Genomic DNA, 18619 nt, shown 5'->3' on the forward strand with positions numbered 1-18619 from the left:
GCGTGTTTGGTCCCTAACTTTATGTATGTAAGGGAAAAAAAATGCAACAAAAGCAAACCACAGGGACGATCCGAGTGCAAAAAAAAATTAGGGACCAAACGTGCAATTTTGACCAAACCATAGGGACGATTTCAGAATTTACTCTAAAATTAAAAATAAAGATAAAAATAAAAATAAAAATAAAAGTAAAAATAAAATAAAACAAAATTGAAACATTTAGAAATAAAAAAAATCTTGTTTCATCTCAACTGACACTTAAAATAATTTTGTAACAATGAGATCAAAGTTATTAGACAACCTTAGATTACTTATCGGTACCTCTACCTTCATGTCTGTGTCTGGTCAATCGTCGGTATTGTGGTCCACTTAAACACGAAGAGTTTTGATAAATTTTTAGGACATATTATAAGGCCCCGTTTGATACGCATCTTTCCAGGTCCAAACAAATCTTTCTGGTTGAATGGACCGGAAAGATTGTTTGATTTGCATAAAAGAATGGGTCTTTCCCGGTAAGATATGTTTTTCCCAGAAAGCCCCAAAATCGTATCTTTCTGGCTGAATGGGCTGGAAAGACAATTATACACCAAACCCCGCCTCTTTCTTTCTTTATTGGATTATAACTTTTTTTAAATTTATTTTTTATTGAATTATTACTTTTTTTTCATAATTCAACACAGTCAATCAGATGTACAATCAAACAGCATGGTTTCTTTCCCAGTCAGAAAACTTTCCCAGACAGAAACTATCAAACGGGACCTAAGTGACAAGACTTTCGATCTTATGAACTTAGATGATGTTCCTAAAAGACCATTTAGCTGACGACAACGAAGGATATTGTTGTCCACTTAAATTGAGCAACGAGATATACATACAACCCATAATTATTCAGTTTTAATTGTATTAGAATGTGTTTCCCGCTTCCTGGTATGCTCCAATAATCAAGGACGTCCAGAATACTCCTTACTTCAGGTGAGCAGACAATTATTAAGGAGGAAAATTGATTTAGAATGCATATGTTGTACACTCAGGTCGGATCCCTTCCAATCACGCAGAGAGTGAAACGTATGACTGACTAGAGTTCAGAGGGATTGAGAAGCAGAAGATTGCATATATTGTGTACCAGGTCGGATTATTAATCACGCAAAGGAGACAGTATATGACTGACAGATAGAAAGAATAGCATAGAAGAAGATGTAAAGGGATAGAGTTGCATATGTTGCATTCTAGGTCAGATATATTCCAATCAGCAAAGGGGGCAACATATGACTAACAGATAGAAGGAAAGAAAACAATTTTCTACAAACCTAATTTATCGGAATTCCCCAGTTGCCCCGTCAATACCGGAATTAAGGATAAAATCCCCACACCGAGGAAAAGTTAATCCACAGTTCTAGATACAAATCATTTAATGTATCCTTAGATTCACATGTATATCTCTCTGCTCAACCTACCCAAGCGTCGTACTGTCAAGCTAAATGGAACTATCTAGGTCATTGATTTTTCAAGTCTCTAAATTTCTTAAATTCGTCTGATTCTAGTCAAGCCCATTTTGAAAAACTTTTCATGCCTACCAGCGTATCAAGCATAGAGCTAAGACAATTCCACTTCGGTACCATATGCAGATTCAGATTGCCTGTTATCACATGATTATATCACTTCCCTTCACATCACCTACAAACAAAAATAAAACAGAAATAAAATTTTAATTTTATGATTTTCTAACGTTTTTGGGTTTTTGGAGTATTTTCTGAAAAAAAAAAACAGAAATAACACTATTTTTGGATTTTTGATTTCTAATTTTTGTTTATTTCTCCCCATAAATTTGTGCATGGATGAGAATGAAATTAAAATGCGCAAATTTAAACTAACCTAAAGCAAAAAATTAATCCTCAAAACAAATCATTTTCAAAAAGCTCACAAGCACATCAATTCGAGCTTTGTTAAAAGGCTTTGTAAACAAATTCGCCACATTATTAGCAGTGGGAACCTGTTCCAGCAGAATGAGCGAACGCTCATAACAATCTCTGATGAAATGAATTTTGATGTCAATGTGCTTGGTTTTTGAGTGTTGGACTACATTTTTAGCAATCTGAATTGCAGCCTCATTATCACAAAATATGGGGGTTTCTAAATAGTTCAAACCGTAATCCAACAGCTGATGTTGGATCCATATAACTTGAGAGCAACAAGAAGAAGCAACAACATATTCCGCTTTTGCTGTTGAGGTTGAGACGGTGTGCTATTTCTTTCACTGCCAAGACACCAACCGGCCACCAAGGAATTGACACCCTCCTGATGTAGATTTTCTGTCAAGCTCACAACCTCCATAATTACTGTCAGCAATAGCGTATAGACCAAATTCGGAATTTTTCAGATACCAAAGACCCAATTTTGGGCTGCCTTTGATATACCGAAAGATTCTTTTGACAGCAATAAGATATGAAAGTTTAGGAGTAGCCTGATAACGTGCGCATTGACAAACTGCAAACATGATGTCTGGTCGAATTGCAGTTAGATACATCAACGAACCGATCATCGATCTGTAGTGAGTTTGATCTACCGATTCGCCATCAATATCTGGAGTCAACAGGGGTCTCTCGGCCACTGGCATCAAAGCAGGTTTTGCATCTTGAAACCCGAACTTCTCAAGTATATCCTCCACATACTTTGCTTGATGAAGCAAGATTTCGGTTGACTTCTGTTGGACCTGAAGCCCCAAAAACATGGTCATTTCACCTAACGAACTCATCTCGAACCTCTTTTTCATCACTCCTTCAAACTATTTGCATAGTTTCAGAATCGTAGACCCGAAGATAATCTCGTCAACATAGATCTGAACTAGAATCTGATCATTACCAACATGCTTGATGAACAAGGTTTGATCGATAATGCCACGAGAATATCCTTGTTCGAGCAAGTGCTTTGTGAGAGTTGCATACCATGCTCGAGGAGCTTCATTTAACCCATACAATGTCTTGTCCTACTTGTAGACATGATTAGGAAACTTCGAGTTGATAAACCCAGGGGGTTGATCAACATATTCTTCCTTTACCTTGCCGTACTAGAAGGATGTCTTTGTGACAACCCGAATATTTCATATATATAAATTTTATAGTCAAACACTTCATTTGGAAGTCAAATTCATTTCCGCCATCTTTTAGCAAATTTAAAATCCGTTTTAGTATTCCGAGCTTTTCACACTTATCGATCAAGTCTTAGAAAGTAACCACTAAAGCCCTAACACCAAAAAAATCATGTCATAAACCTCATAAGATAGAGTTTCGGGCGGTAAACTCACACTATATAAGGGTTGAATGGACCTCATTTACACTCTTTCCACACTCTAGATACTCTCTCTCCCTCTACCCTCTCTCTTCAAAACCCAAATTCTTCCAAAAATCTTCAAGTTTTCGTCCCCAAACTGTAAGTTCTCCTACCCTAGAATGTGTTAAAGCTTATTTCATGTCCTTATAGCATTGAAATCACCCCAAAATGACATGAACAAGGTGTTTACGGCCCAAGAACTTCTTAGGCCGTAAACCCTTAAAAAGGGTGCCAAAATGCCCCTAACTCCTTCCTTGTGCTTAGAGACTAGCTTAAATCATGCCCTTGAAGTGTTATGAACCTTAAACATCAAGTTTTGGAGGGTTGAATGAGGGTTTACGGCCCAAGGTATCCTTAGGCTGTAAACTCCCTCTAATGGTGCAAAATGTGCCCTAATCATCTCACCTAGCCTTGGACATTAACCTAGAATTATACCTCAATAATTTAGGGACTTGAATCAACAATTTGGCACTTCATGCCATGAGTTTATGACCGTAAACTCATGGGGAAGTGGTCCCCAGGCCGTAAACTCCACACAAGACCATTATTGGACCTTAAACTCATCCAATCTCTTGTTTAGGCCTTAAAACACTTAACCACTTAGATTATAATAGTTTTAAGACCCTTTTAGTGACCCAATTGAGAGTTTACAGCCAGCAGTAAACTCCCCTGGGCCACAAACTCCAACAAACATGGTCATTTAACCATACACTTCCGTATAAAGCCATACATTTCTTTATTGCAACCCAATAGCCTCCTAGCACTTGACCAAAGTGTTTTTCTTCGCATTAGGATGTTTATACGTGTTTAATTAGTGTTATAATCACTAATTATATGTAAACATATGTCTTCATATGTTACTAGGGTCATTAAGGATCGTTTGGTAAGTGGACTAGACTGGACTGGACAGAACAAAACAGAACAGAACTGGACTGGACTGGACTGAACAAGTTACTTGTATAGTGTTTGGCAAGTCTAGAACATGGTGGAACAAGATACTAAAATTACTAAATTTTCCTTATGAAATAACCAAATAGCTAACATGTATTCATAATTAACTAGTAATAAGAATAGGAAATCTTCATTAAAGCCGTATATATGATTTGAAATAAATACTAAATCAAAAAAATCGACCTAACAAACTAAAACTAGAAGAACACCTAATTAAAAACATTGATGTTACACAGAATAATATCTGATTAAATGGCATATATAATCTCATAGGATGCTAGTGGAAATGTATTTAGTCGGTGCACATGGATTGGAATTGGAATATGAAAAATGTATCCATCTTTACTTTATTTATTTCTTCCTCACGATGAACAGGGCCACCATCTTAACCAACGTCATACACCATTTAATATTTATCTCAAACTCTGTAAACACTGACTTGAAAGTCATGTTCTGCACCATTTCAAACATTTGTCCATCATCTAAACCCGATACCATTTAAATCTTCCACCAAACAGCGTATGAGGTAAAGCTCCATTATCAATAAAAAGTATTGCTGAAAGAAGAAACATCGAGACAGAAACGAGGAAAACACCTCTGGTAATGAGTGAAAGATTTCGACATATATAGAAAAAAACTTTTGTTTGTCCTCTAAAAAATGAGTGCTTAAACTCTTATTTACATCGTGAGAGTTTTCAGATTAAGTCGATTAATTTTTTTTTTCTTATCTTGAGCACAGGTGTTGAATGGAACATGTATGCAAGGAGAAAATGAGAAAGTTGCAGGACCAGAATTTTGAACGGGGCGTGTGTTGTGTGAACAGGTGAAGGAGGTTCACTGATGGTGGCAGCAGTGAGTTTAAATGGGGGAAGGGTTAAGGTTATCGTGGGAAGGTGAAAGGAGTGGTGGTCGACAGTTTAAACACAACAAGGATATGTTCGTCAATTTTGTTTAAGTTGCGATGTGTTCCACCCTTTTGGGTGGGACTAAAATTTTATCATTTAGTCCCATTGGACTTGGTCAATGTCCCACTTTGTTCTTGTTCCAGACATGCCAAACGCCCCCTGAATAAAAAATGTTCTGTCCAGTTCCATCCAGTCCCACCTGCCAAACGATGCCTAAGTGTGTTCAAGTCTTCACTTGACACCGAGCACTCAACCGACACTTCCATCCGATCCACTCGCTGCAGGTGATTTCATACCCCTAAATCAACCTTTTAAATAATTTTAACTATTTTTATGGGGGGGGGGGGGAATACAAGTTGAATTATATAGTTATTAGATAAATCAGATGTGATTAATAACTGTATAGCAAATGGATTTTTACATGTTAAACTGCTTCATTCAACAAAAGGTTTTCCAATCTCGTTTCCAAATCCTGTTAAAGTATGAATTTCTCTTTTAGATTATCAAAAGTATTCCAAAGGTTTTCCAAAGGTTTTCAAAGCTTGTTTTATAAAATGACATCAAGTTGTAAAGATTTTCCAAAGGTTTTACCAAAGTTTTCTTCTATGCTTTTATTTTGTTAAATGCATGCCTATATTTGTATAGTTATGTAAATAATGTTTAAAGGACTTAGAACGGCTAGTTCACCCTATTTCCTTTTCCTCATTGGGATGTGGTCTAGTGGGTATCGGTTATCCGTCCGAAGGTCGTTTAAATATTAGTTATATATCATGTATACATGTATAGACATAAAGGTTTCCATCAACCAGTTTATTTCCCTTGGGTAGCATGGGCATCCTTCCATTCATCATTCATATAACTGAAACATTAGTAACTATTATAGGAATAGTTAGGAGATTCTATCTCTCTCTCTCTATCTATCTCTCTCCCTATCTCTCTCTCTCTCTCTCTAGTACGAAGATCTACTCAGGAGTCAGTTCACTTGCGAGTCTATACTATTACTATAATACTTTAGAATGTGACACCCTATTTCCCTCTACGACGCTTCATCGCACCATCTCCGTGTAACCAGAGTCTCCTGGAGGGAGAGCGAACATCATGTGTATAGATCTATACGGGACTGACACTCCCGCATCCTGACTGCTAGCTATAGTCTGCGCCGGTAAGGCCCATGAGTGACATAATGTCACTAACTCTATGCGTGACCTGGAGGGTCATCGGATACTCTATCGTCGATCAACATGGTTACATATGAGTTTGCATTCACCCCTTGTTTTAGACTTTGCTAGCTGTATCGTTCATTCGATACTGTCTGGAGTCTGTATTTCCTTGTTTTAGACTTTGCTAGCTGTATCGTTCATTCGATACTGTTTGGAGTCTGTATTTCCTTGTTTTAGACTTTGCTAGCTGTATCGTTCATTCGATACTGTCTGGAGTCTATGCTTCCTTGTGTTAGACTGATCCAAGCTTATCATTCATTCGATACTCTCCTGGAGTCTATGTTTTCAATTTCTTTAGTCAGCAGTATTACTGCTAAGGATTGTGTTATTTTCCCCTAGTATTTTTACTTGTGATTTTCTCATAATTCCTTTAAAGTCAAAACTGTATTTTGGTAATGATAGTATTTTGGGGAAATTACTCCTTAAAACATAAATCTGTCGAGTCTTAGTAGAAGACTGCTTTTATTTAGAAAATATAGGATTTTCTGGAAAGAACGCTAATACACTATAGATTCTAGACTACTATCTTTCATAAAGTTATTTTGAATAAAAATGCGTATTTATACAAATAACACTAAATACTTATGAACTCACCAGCATTATAAAAAAATGTTGATACTCGCTTTCAAAATAACTTGTATTCTCAGGTCATCGATAAACAGGTACATCCTGGGAGCTTTTGCGAAGTCAAACTAGAACCGAGCTGCATCTATATTATGTCATGTATTTACTTTGATGTTGCTATGAAATGTAACTTATGTAAAATTATTACTATTAATGCAATGGTTGTTGTACTTTGATTACTATACTACATATGTTGTGATACTTGACATGACGTCCTCCACCCCATAACGTATTCCACCGTTCTCGGTTTTGGGGTGTGACACTCTTGACATCCATCTGATAAACTGTGAAGTTCATGTAAGAAGCATATGCAAGGAAGATACGGATAGCCTCTAAGCGAGCCACCGAAGCATAAACCTCTGTGTAGTCAAGACCCTCGACCTGTCTAAACCCACGAACCACCAATCTCGCCTTATTTCACACTATGACTCCAAAATCATCCTGTTTATTGTGATATACCCACCTAGTGTCAAGGCACGTTTTGCCCTTAGGTAACTCAACCAACCAAACCCCAAGCTTTTCAAATTGATTTAACTCTTTGTGCATAGCATCTACCCAGCTGGGCTCATTCAAAGCCATTTCAACATTCTTGGGCTCAATTTGAGAGATAAAGCAAGAATAGAGACATGTATTTACATCTCCACTCTGACTTCTTGTTTTACACCATCACCCAGCTGGCCAGTGACATTCTCGATAGGATGATCGCATTGAATACATGAGGGTATCTCCTGGCTGATGTCATTGAGTGAAACAGGAAGATTGTGAATGTTGATAACTCCATCATTTACTGAAAGATTTACTTTAGACGAGCCTGTCTCATTAGAAGAATTAGCCACAAACTCATTAGCAATTTGCTCAGGAAAGAGAAGTTCCATGAAAGTTTGAGTAGCAGCGGAAGGATCTGAAGACATGAACTCTCTTTCAACGGGAGTAAGAGGAGTGTCATCAACATCTGAAGCATCATGTTGAGCTGGAGATTCTGGACAAGCAAGAGGAACAGATGATCCCACTGCAGAAATTGAAGAAGACACAATTGGTGGTCTGTAAACAACTTGTTCGTCTTCATATTCAAGTACAGTCTTCTAACCAGAAATAGAACCAGATAAACCATCTAAACACACGTTGAACAATTTGAACAATGATGTGTAGTTAAACAGCCAATCAGGACCTACTCTAGCATCCGTTTCATTCTCCTCCAGCCAACGCACATCGAAGGATTCTACAATTTGCTTTGTTCTTTTGTTGTAGACCCTGTATGCAGTGCGAGCAGCATACCCCACAAAATACCAGTCATCAACTTTTGCATTAAACTTCGGGTTGGACTCCAGGTGAAGAATGGTACAAGGACAACCAAATACACGGAAATGACTGACTGATGGCTTATGACCATAAAGAATTTCGTACGAAGTCTTCATCTGAGCTTTGTTGATTAACACACGATTTTGAACATAATAAGCTGTGTTAATCGCCTCGGCCCAAAAGAAAACATGTAATTTGGAGTCACAAAGCATCGTCCTTGCAGCGTTTTGTAGCATTCGATTCATTCGTTCAGCAACACCATTTTGTTGAGGCGTGCGAATTAAACTATATTGACCCACTATTCCCTTTTCTGCACAAAAGTGATAAAGAACCGCATTCTTGAATTCAGTTCCATTATCAGTACGAAGTGCCTTCACCCGGTTATTTTTTTGGTTCTCAATCATCACAATGAACTTTTTTATTAGATCAGCAAACCTAGCTTTGTTGGATAAGAAGAAAATCCACATAAAACGAGAGAAGTCATCGATCACAACCAAACAATACGAGTTTCTGTTGATGCTGAGGACATTAACCAGACCAAATAAGTCCATGTGCAATAATTGGAGCCCTAGCTGATTGAATTGACCTGCTTTGGCAGGTGTGGTTTTCTATGATGCTTTCCCTGGGCACATGACACACACTTTTCAAATGTTATGAAGTCTCTGACAGGTAGGCCATGCACCATTTCATTTTTAGCTAGATGATTTAGATTCTTAGCGTTCGCATGATCGAGTCTTCGGTGCCACAACATTGCATTTTTTTCTGAGACCTTTGAAAAGAGGCAGGTGCCACAACATTACAATTCATGTCAATAACATAAGCATTTCCATCCCACTTTGATTTGACAAGAAACCACTCATCCAGGATGACAATGCATGGCTTCAGGATCATACACTCTTTATCAGTAAAATGTGTTGAATAACCTTTGTCACAAATCTGAGAGATGCTCAACAAGATATATTTTAACTCGGGAGCAAAATTGACATTCTCGAAACTCAACACTCCGTTTGTCACAGTTCCTCTCTGCGTAATTTTTCCGCCTTCTCCGCCCGCAAAGGAAATGAATCCCCCATTAAAAGTTTGAATGTCGTTCAATTGGGAGATGTCTCCTATCATATGTCGCGAGCAGCCGCTGTCAACATACCAAGGTATGACGACATTCCTCCGCAACTGTCCCTGCAAATGAGCGGGATCATTTAGACTTAGGGACCCAAGTCATTGCTTTCTTGGGTTGACCCTTTACGATCATAGACTTATCTTTTGAACTTTTTGATTTTGAATCATTATTTAAAGCACTCTCAAAGGATGATGATGATTGGTTGGAAGTTAATTTGGGCACCCACTGGTATTTAGGTTTCTTAAGAATCACGGGTGATTTTGAAACATTTTTCTTTTCAGTTTTCTTTGAGCAGTTAGATTTTCTACCAGAAGTGGTTGAAGATCCAAATCAACTCTTTGACGAAACCGATCTTGGCTTAGCCTTGATCGATTTTGGCAAACTGTTTGTGACTTTGTTATTGAAAACCTATTTGTTCTTTTGAAAAACTACCTTTTTCGTTTTTTGATTAACCTTCCAATCATCATCTCGAGGATGAGATCTCGAGGACTTTATATTTAAAGACCTTCCTCGAGACTCGTTCTCTCTCGTTGGTGAAGGAAAATGCACAAATGCTCTATTAAAACAATTTCGAGCAATATGCCCGGTAGTACCACAATTGAAGCAAATTTGTTTATTATCATTAGACTTGATACCGCCTTGATCATATTTCATGCTTTTATCTACTTTTCTAACTTTTCCACATGTGCATGTGCAAGAGTTAGACTGTGTGACAGATGTAAAAGGTGTGGATGCACTAGTGTCAGATTTGATAGATTTTTCAAAATCAACACCACATTTTTTAGAATTTTCAGTTTTAGACATCACATCACCACAAACAAAAACATCAGTCTTAACATTAAACACAGACTCATCACGAATGGGAACACCAAACTTAGACACCAATTTATTAGATTTAGACTTCTCATTTCCTTGATTTTCTTGGCTTACTGACACATTTGCATTTGAAGTGCAATATTAGTATCCAAAACCATAGCACTAGGTCCTGTCGCTTGTTCAACAGCTGGTTTACCATAAATCATGTATGGTTCTCTATCGATTTCTTCTTGGGCTGTAGTATTATATCACAACCGGCCTCATACGGCCCACCGCTTCCTTAATTCCATGAATGATGTGGCCTTTCTATAGTCTTACAAACTGACCTACTATGGTCTAATCCATCTGATGAAATCTGCAAGCCAAATCATAGATTTGTCATGACCTCACCGCTACTCAAGGACCGGTGAATGCTATGTGCTACCCGACATTCTTACAACACTCTTATCTTGCCATAGCCACCGCCCATGGTCTTACCGCTCATTTACCAATCCATCCGTACTCATACAGAGTCGAACATGCATCTCACTATACCCCAATTAGGTGTTCGAGTCATACTTCGAACCCCAAAGCCTTAATCAGACAAGAACAGGAAGAGAGGCTCTAACACAACTCTTATTTTGGATCCATCTATATGCCTGTTATCCATCACCAAGAAGATGACAACCAGCTGTTGGAAGTTTCCTGACTCCCAACTTACACAATCTTCAATCCAAACGGCCAATTGAGTCGTCTTCCCTCCCAAATGGGATGTGAAACTCATCCTAGTTTCATGCCTGATTCAGCTTCCGGAAACCTGAACGATTCTCCCCCACTTGGATTCGTCGAAGCTCTCCCATCCCACAAAGTTTGATGGATTCCCAACCCATCCTACATCCTTATAATTTAAACCACTGACAACCTACGCTTACCAATGCTAATGTTCCATCATTAGCTAGTCCTAATAACCACACAACTCTTGAAATCCAGACGAACACTCCCCGAAATCTCAGCAAGTTCGACAAACCCAAACGCTTCCCATGATACAACACGCAAATCCTTAAGTCCTTTATGTTGGTGACAAAGACCATAACCTTTGCAAGAAATAAATTCCCCTGGCAATCCCAGTAGCCAACGAAGCTCATGGGATTGCCACTACCATCTTCTTGCTACCGCTCCTTCCCAAGCAATGGTAGTGATTGAACCAAAAAGTTCTTCCATAGACGACCATTGATCCCACCCGATCAAATGCTAAAACAACTGAGCTCCGACTTCACTGGAGAACTAACCCGCTAAACCTAACCATAGACCCTCCAATCGATACCCCTGAATTGACACATCAAAGAACCGGAACACAACTGAACAAACTGAAACCCGCTCAACAAGATACGACCCACTAATGATTCGTGGCATGCAAAAAGGCAGATACCAATTATTGATGATATAACCCAGACATTAACAGAGACTAAACCAAAGATCATGCTTACCCAAACCAACACAAAACTACACAGCAATATAATTACGGATAATAATCAAGGAGAAAGAAAAGATAACATACTTGCAATATCACCTGCTGGAACCCTGGTCTCCCCTGACTGACACTGTAATGCTCGGCTCCTCTCTGATGGGGCTCCTACCCTACCCTCACGACCAACAGTGATCCTCAAAGTAACCGGAGCAGTTGCACTCACTTCTCCGCCCCTCAACATCGGACAATCGGCCGTCTTGTAGCCCACTTGATTGCAGTGAAAACATAAAGTGCTTGTCCCCTGAGGACATTCCTGACTGACATGACGAACCCTTCCACACTTGTAACAACCCATGCCCCTAGAACGGTGAGCCACTTCGTGCTGCTTCCCGCACGTGGTGTACTGACCCCAGGCCTGCTGGCCCCTCAATTGCTGATCTAAAGTCATGGGTTTCTTTGCAGGACCCTCAACTACATACACATGCTTTAGTCCCCTCTTCCCCAGGTGCTTCAAATCAATCTCCCGCTCACTGCTCTAGCAATCATATCATTTAGGGTCTTGCACCCTGAAATACTCACAAACTCCTTAATGTCATCCATCTGCATATCATGATACCTTACCTTCATAAGTTCGTCACCTGCTGCATATTGCAGAATCAATAAATCCCTCTCCCAGAACTTGGCAGTGAGCTCTGCCACAGTCACCGTAGTCTAAAGAAGGTCTTGAAACTCCCGCATCTGCTCGCTAATCGGCTCATTAACTGCACCCGAGCCAGAATTGGAACCTGAACCTCCTTCCTGAGTGCTCATCACCAACTGAAAAACAATATACAATGATCAGAACATACACAAGAATACTCATCCCACATGCTTCCTAGATTCTCCAAGACTCTCCCCGGTTCGAGTATGGATCCTGTGCTTTCAATAGTACGGGCCCAATACTACCTTCCACACCTATCCATACTTTCCTCAAGAATCATCCCAAATCCTCTAAGTCACCTTCTCAAACTGATACTCGAAATGATCACTAAACAACACAACTAAACCCACTGAAGCACTCCAATCCATAGAATAACCAAAGAACATTCAAACTCACATACTATATCTCACGCTAGAAACTTCCTCTCTCATTGTCGATTGCCTTATGCATGTAAATTATACACAATACATGATCAAATAGACTGTCGAATAAAAGACTCTATCGTAGGACCACAACCAAACGAGGAACAGGAAATAAGGCCAAATTAATCATTCTAGGTCTATATGATCCAAACTATATACAATTTTTAAAGCATACACTTAGCATTACTAATACCCATACATATTCACAATCTAGCATAGCATCCACTTCTCCCTAGGCTACAAGGCATCAGATATCAAGTCAATCTATCAAAACAAACATGTATGGGTATTCTAGGAATCACTTACTTGAGCTCGGCTGATTGCACGCATCACACCCCTTTTGTCTTTACAAATTCCTTTTACAAATTTATTCCCTTTTTTTTTAAAAAAAAAAAACTCTTTTTAAAACTCGTTTTCTTTTAAGGATGATTACCAATTCCTCAATTTGAGTATAATCGCACTCGAGAGTGTGCCCGAATCCCTCAAACCAAGGCTCTGCTACCAACTTGTAACATCCCAAAATTTCAAGGTAAAAGTTTCATTTTTAACATAATAAAAACACCCATTTATCTTTTAATCAAACATTTGAAAGTATTTCTTAATAAAACAGTTATTAGAGTACAATCCCAAAATCACAAAGTTGCGGAAAACATGAGTGTATGCGCTGCGATCAAGTTGGGCCTTTCCCTTTCGAACCAGAAGTACCTAAAACCATAAAAATAAATTGTAAGCACAAAGCTTAATGAGTTTCCCAAAATACCACATACCAAACATACAACTGGGCCTAGCCCTGGAGTATATTCCAACCCAATAAGCAAGTATGGGCCCCGTGTTGGGGCCTTGCCTTGGGGTATATTTCAACTCGATCATACGATAGTGGGCCCTACCCTGGGGTATATTTCAACCCGTTCATGCCATAATGGGCCCTGCCCGGGGGTATATTTGAACCTGATCATACGATAGTGGACCCCACATTGGGGTATATTTCAACCCGAACATGCCATAATGGGCACCGTCCTAGTGTATATTTCAACCCGATCATACAAGCACAAATACAAATGTCAAACAACAACTAGCATTCTACATAGCTAAATAATGGGCCAACATTGGTGCCTTCGACCCATGGATAGATGGAGGAGACTCACCTCAAAAAGCTAAAACCCACAGATAAATCTCTAACTACAAATCCGCTAAAATCCCCATGCTATTAATCACAAAATAACATCCAATCATAATTGGATCCTGAATCGCACTAAGAGTCCAAATTAAGGTAAAAGACCTTTTTACCCTTTCGCAAACTTAGCCCAATGCCAAGGCCCAATCCAATGGTCCAAAAAGCCTAAAATCTAAAATAATCACCCAAAGCCCAAATGTGGCCCAATTTTCCAAATTAGGCCAAATCCCTTTCATGGGCCTTCACCCAAGAAAGTCCAATAAAATCTCAAAAACTCAATAATAGAATTCAGATGGCCCAACAAGGCCTAAGACAACCAAAGACCAACATGGCCCAAAACCGAGATCCCAAAACAACCTAAGCCCAACCTGTTGAGTACGAGGGGCGTACTTAGCTTGTACGCTCAATGTACACGATAAAGGGCTTGTACGTGTAGCGTACATGCTTGTTACGCCCCGTGTACTCACCAACTTGACCAAATTTCCAATTTTAGCTCTTAATCGATTAAGACTTCGACCCAAACTCAGTTCTAACTTCCTTAAGGTGTTTAATCACATAAAGTTGCCACCTTTATGTGCATGCATGGATTAATGGGACTCTAGAGCTCAAAAGAGTTTAATAAATGACTTAATACATGCATGAGACCAAAACCACCATAAAGTTTGCACCTTTATGCTCAAGAAACCCTTAATGTGTCCAGATCTACAAGGATAAGCTTCAAAAACGACCATAGCTCACAATCACCAACCAAAGGAACCCAAAATGACCAAAAACAAGACAACGAATAGATCAATGAAATGGGCTGACAAGCTTTGAACTTCATACCTTACAAGCCACGAAATAAAGGTGCTAAAGCTGGATCTCAAGGCTCTCCTCTAAAGAATGAGTCTTCGAGCTTCTTCTTCTACCACTTCAAGATGCATAACCCCCACCAAAGGCTTCTCAAGAGCTTAAAAGCACAACACAAATGCCAAGGAACGAATTGGAGGTTTTAAGGGTATGGAGGCTGGTTAAACAAGGCAAAATAGGCTATCTTATGGTTTATATAGGGTACAAGCCTTAAATTAAGGTTTTTACACTAGTCATGTACGCTAAGCATATTCCACATACGCCCAACGTACGTGGATGAGCTCCGCGACTAGCCTTCATGAGTACGCCTAACGTACAAGGAGTACGCCCAATGTACTCCAACTTTCCCAAAGTTGACCATTCACCCCCTCCCATGGGACCAATTCTGCAAACAATACATCCCCCAAAGGGTCTAAATCGAAACGTGCAATAAATCGAGTGTTACATACGCCCATCATACGAAGGCATATTGTATGTCCTTAACATATTACCCACGAGTAGATACTCAATTAAAAAAATTGGTGTTGATTAGACCTGGAAATGGAGTGAGTTTTGACCTTGATCCGACCTAATCCTGTAAGAAATATATGAGTTTTGAGCGTAGTTTTTGATTCGTTTACCCGTGAACGACCCATATCCGTTAATCCTTTTATTGAAATTGGTATTTATCATCACCGATATTCTCCGTTTATAACTCGTCACGTATAAATTTTAGAATTATACATTTATATTTTATACTACTTAACATTTAGTTTTAATTCCAATCGAAAGTCTAAAGTGCAAAGACCAAATGCCAAACTGATTTTACTGAGGACTGAAGGAGTCGGCTTCTAGACATCCAGTCTTCTACCAAGAATGATGATATCATTCTATTTATATTTCATCAAACATTTGTCAATTCCATTTATAAATAAATAAGATCATTTATCAATCGAAAAAAAATTTGCAATTGTTATTTATTATCACTGTAATCAAAAGTTAGAAATCAATGGAAGTTGCTAATATAGTGATTTTTAATTCCAAAAGTGCTCAAATATGCTTGCATTTTCTAAATCAACATTTGCTTTATTCAAAAAATGTCGTTTTAAATATTAAGCTATAATAGACATTTTTTGATTTAAAATATATTATTTTTAAAATTCAGTAAGTTGTGTCTCATTATTCAAAAATCATACGGCTTACTAGGTGGCTTTAAATATTTGTTGATACAGTAGATAAAGAAAGGGATAATGACTTAAAAGGGTAATATATTTTCTGTTTTGTACACATTTAGTCACTGAATTTTTTTCGTCCACATTTACCCCTTCAACTTGTAAAACTATACACATTTAGTCCTTATAACCGACTACTCCAGGTTAGCCGGTAAAAAGGACTTAATAGAGTAATATATTTCTCACTTTGTACACATTTAGTCCTTAATATTTTTTTGTTGCAAAATAAGTAATTTTTGTTTTTGTACTCATTCAACACTTATAAATGATTTCTTTAGGTTTTTCTCACATCTTAAGTGGGATAGCCATATGGTGGCGAGATAGGTTGAGCTGGTCCTGCTATATGTTGTAGGCTAAGATACCTGATGTGGATCGGCTATAAGCTGCAGGCACGGAGGCTCGAGAAGAGCAATTGGGTTAAGGCAGCATGCCGATAAACCCTGGGTATTCCAGTCCGATGACTGATTGGACCTGTTGTGTGTTGGCGTTCCAGTCGGATGACTGATTGAGCCAATGTATTCCAATATGATGAGTGTGGGTCCGTTATGCATGATAATACGTTTGTTGTATCGGGTATTTTGGGGGAAACTTACTAAATTTTATGCTTACCCAGTTGCTTATGTTTTCAGGTTCTATCGTTGATCGTGGGAAGGCGAAGACATGACTATACACACTCATCAACAGTATTGAGGATTCCACGTTTCTTATATTACTCTGATTTTCGATAAATTTTAGAATAAATGTTTTTTCTTAATAATTGATTTATAATTAGGGAGTTTTGCCTTATTTAAAAATGAAAAGTTTTTGTTGTGAAAATGAGATGTTACACATAAACAGCAATAGTCGCACACACTAATGATTGTCCCACATAAGATTTCGTGAGAAAAACCTAAAAAAACATTCATAAGTACTGAATGAGTACAAAAATTAAAATGACTTATTTTGAAACAAAAAAATATTAAAGACTAAATGTGTACAAAACTATTAAAGACTAAATGTGTACAAAATGAAAAATATATTACCATATTAAGTCATTTTTCCGGCTAACCAAGAGTAAACGGTTATAAAAACTAAATGAGTACAGTTTAATAATTTGAAAGGATAAATATAGACGGAAAAAAAAATCAATAAATCAAATAAAAATATATTACCAAAAACCCAACCTAGCTCGAACTGGATAAGAGTTTGAAATTTTTTGGATAAGAGTTTGAAATATGTTGAAGAAGATCAACGTCGATTTGCTCCGATCCCACTGACTCTATTGTCGGTTCTAGTGCTGATCTGTCTAACTTTCTAGCAATTGGACAAAAATCCCCATTTTCCCTGTGTTTCCGTCTCCTACTGTCCGACACCACGACTTTGGCTGTCGATTTGCATCCACCAGTCCCGCTGCAGTCACCAGTCGACGCCACCAAGTCCGGCGCCATATCCGCCCACTGCCGCTCCCTCTTTCTCTTCTTTCCCATCTTTTTACACTTGAGGTAAAAAGCCTAACTTTTTATTACTTTGAAATTTCAAGGTTTAGGGGGTAATGCGAAGATGGATTCTACTGGAATTGCTTATCTAATGCATATTCATACATCTCAGGAGTCGGGTGGATAAACTCTTTTCCCACACCTCGCATGTTCAGAATTAGATGACTTCAACCTTTGTTTTGCTCATGTATTCAGTTTCTTGCAATTGCAAATTCAATTCTATTAATTTCTTTTGGAATCACCAAATCAGTTTAGTCTAGAAATAAAATGCATTGAAATACGCACTAAAAAAGTATCCGAAACTGCAGTTAATCTGGAAATACAAGCAAAACATCATAAGTAAGTTTTAGTTGATCTGTGGCTTATAGCAAAACACCATAGGTATTGTTAACTATCATATTGAGATTTAAAAAAGCTACGGAGTCTATGGAAAGAAGGTAAACTCGAAGAACTAATCTAATCATCAATTCCAGATTCATCTAAACACTGCCGAGATACAAGGTAGAGAAAGCTTAAAGCCATTTTTTTTTATGTATGATCTGTGAATTATATAGGAGTTTGTACTTTGTATATATGCAAGCTGTAGAAGTTTTTATAATGTTTGTAGTTTGGAGTGTTAAAGTCGTATATTAGATTTTTTATTTGGAAAATTTTCCATAAAAATCACTATAAGTTGTATTTGAAACTATAGTTTGGACTTTGGAGTGTTAAAGTCGTAAAAGTTGTATTTGAAACTTTTTATATTTATGTTTATAGAATTATAGAATTTGTATTTGAAACTCTCTAGATTTGTGTTTATTGTTTTGTTGATATTGCAAAATGCTGTTTATTTGTGGATATTCTGTGGATAAATTATCCATAGATAATCTGAAACTAATCGATTTTGTGGGTAACAAATATGTGGATAATCTATGGATTATTCACGGATTTATCGATCTTTTTTGTAGTAGTGATATAGATGATTTTGTGGCTTTTCTTAATCATTTTATCTGTGTTTTCATAAATACTAATATTACGTATTTTTAGTTAGACGATTAAAAAAGTTTGGATTTCCAAAACATCATTTTCCTTGTGAAAAGGTGTTG

The 18619-nt window shown here is 37.9% G+C and overlaps 1 long non-coding RNA gene across 1 annotated transcript; it reads left to right on the plus strand.

Moving 5' to 3' along the window:
- The first annotated feature begins 17067 nt into the window (after positions 1-17067).
- LOC111902958 (uncharacterized) lies at positions 17068-18268 on the plus strand. Its single transcript, XR_002854014.2, has 2 exons — positions 17068-17540; positions 17647-18268. It is a non-coding gene; the product is annotated as an uncharacterized LOC111902958 (long non-coding RNA).
- Positions 18269-18619: the final 351 nt, after the last annotated feature.

Source organism: Lactuca sativa, chromosome 2 (assembly GCF_002870075.4).
Source record: "Lactuca sativa cultivar Salinas chromosome 2, Lsat_Salinas_v11, whole genome shotgun sequence".
Taxonomy (NCBI): Eukaryota; Viridiplantae; Streptophyta; class Magnoliopsida; order Asterales; family Asteraceae; genus Lactuca; species Lactuca sativa.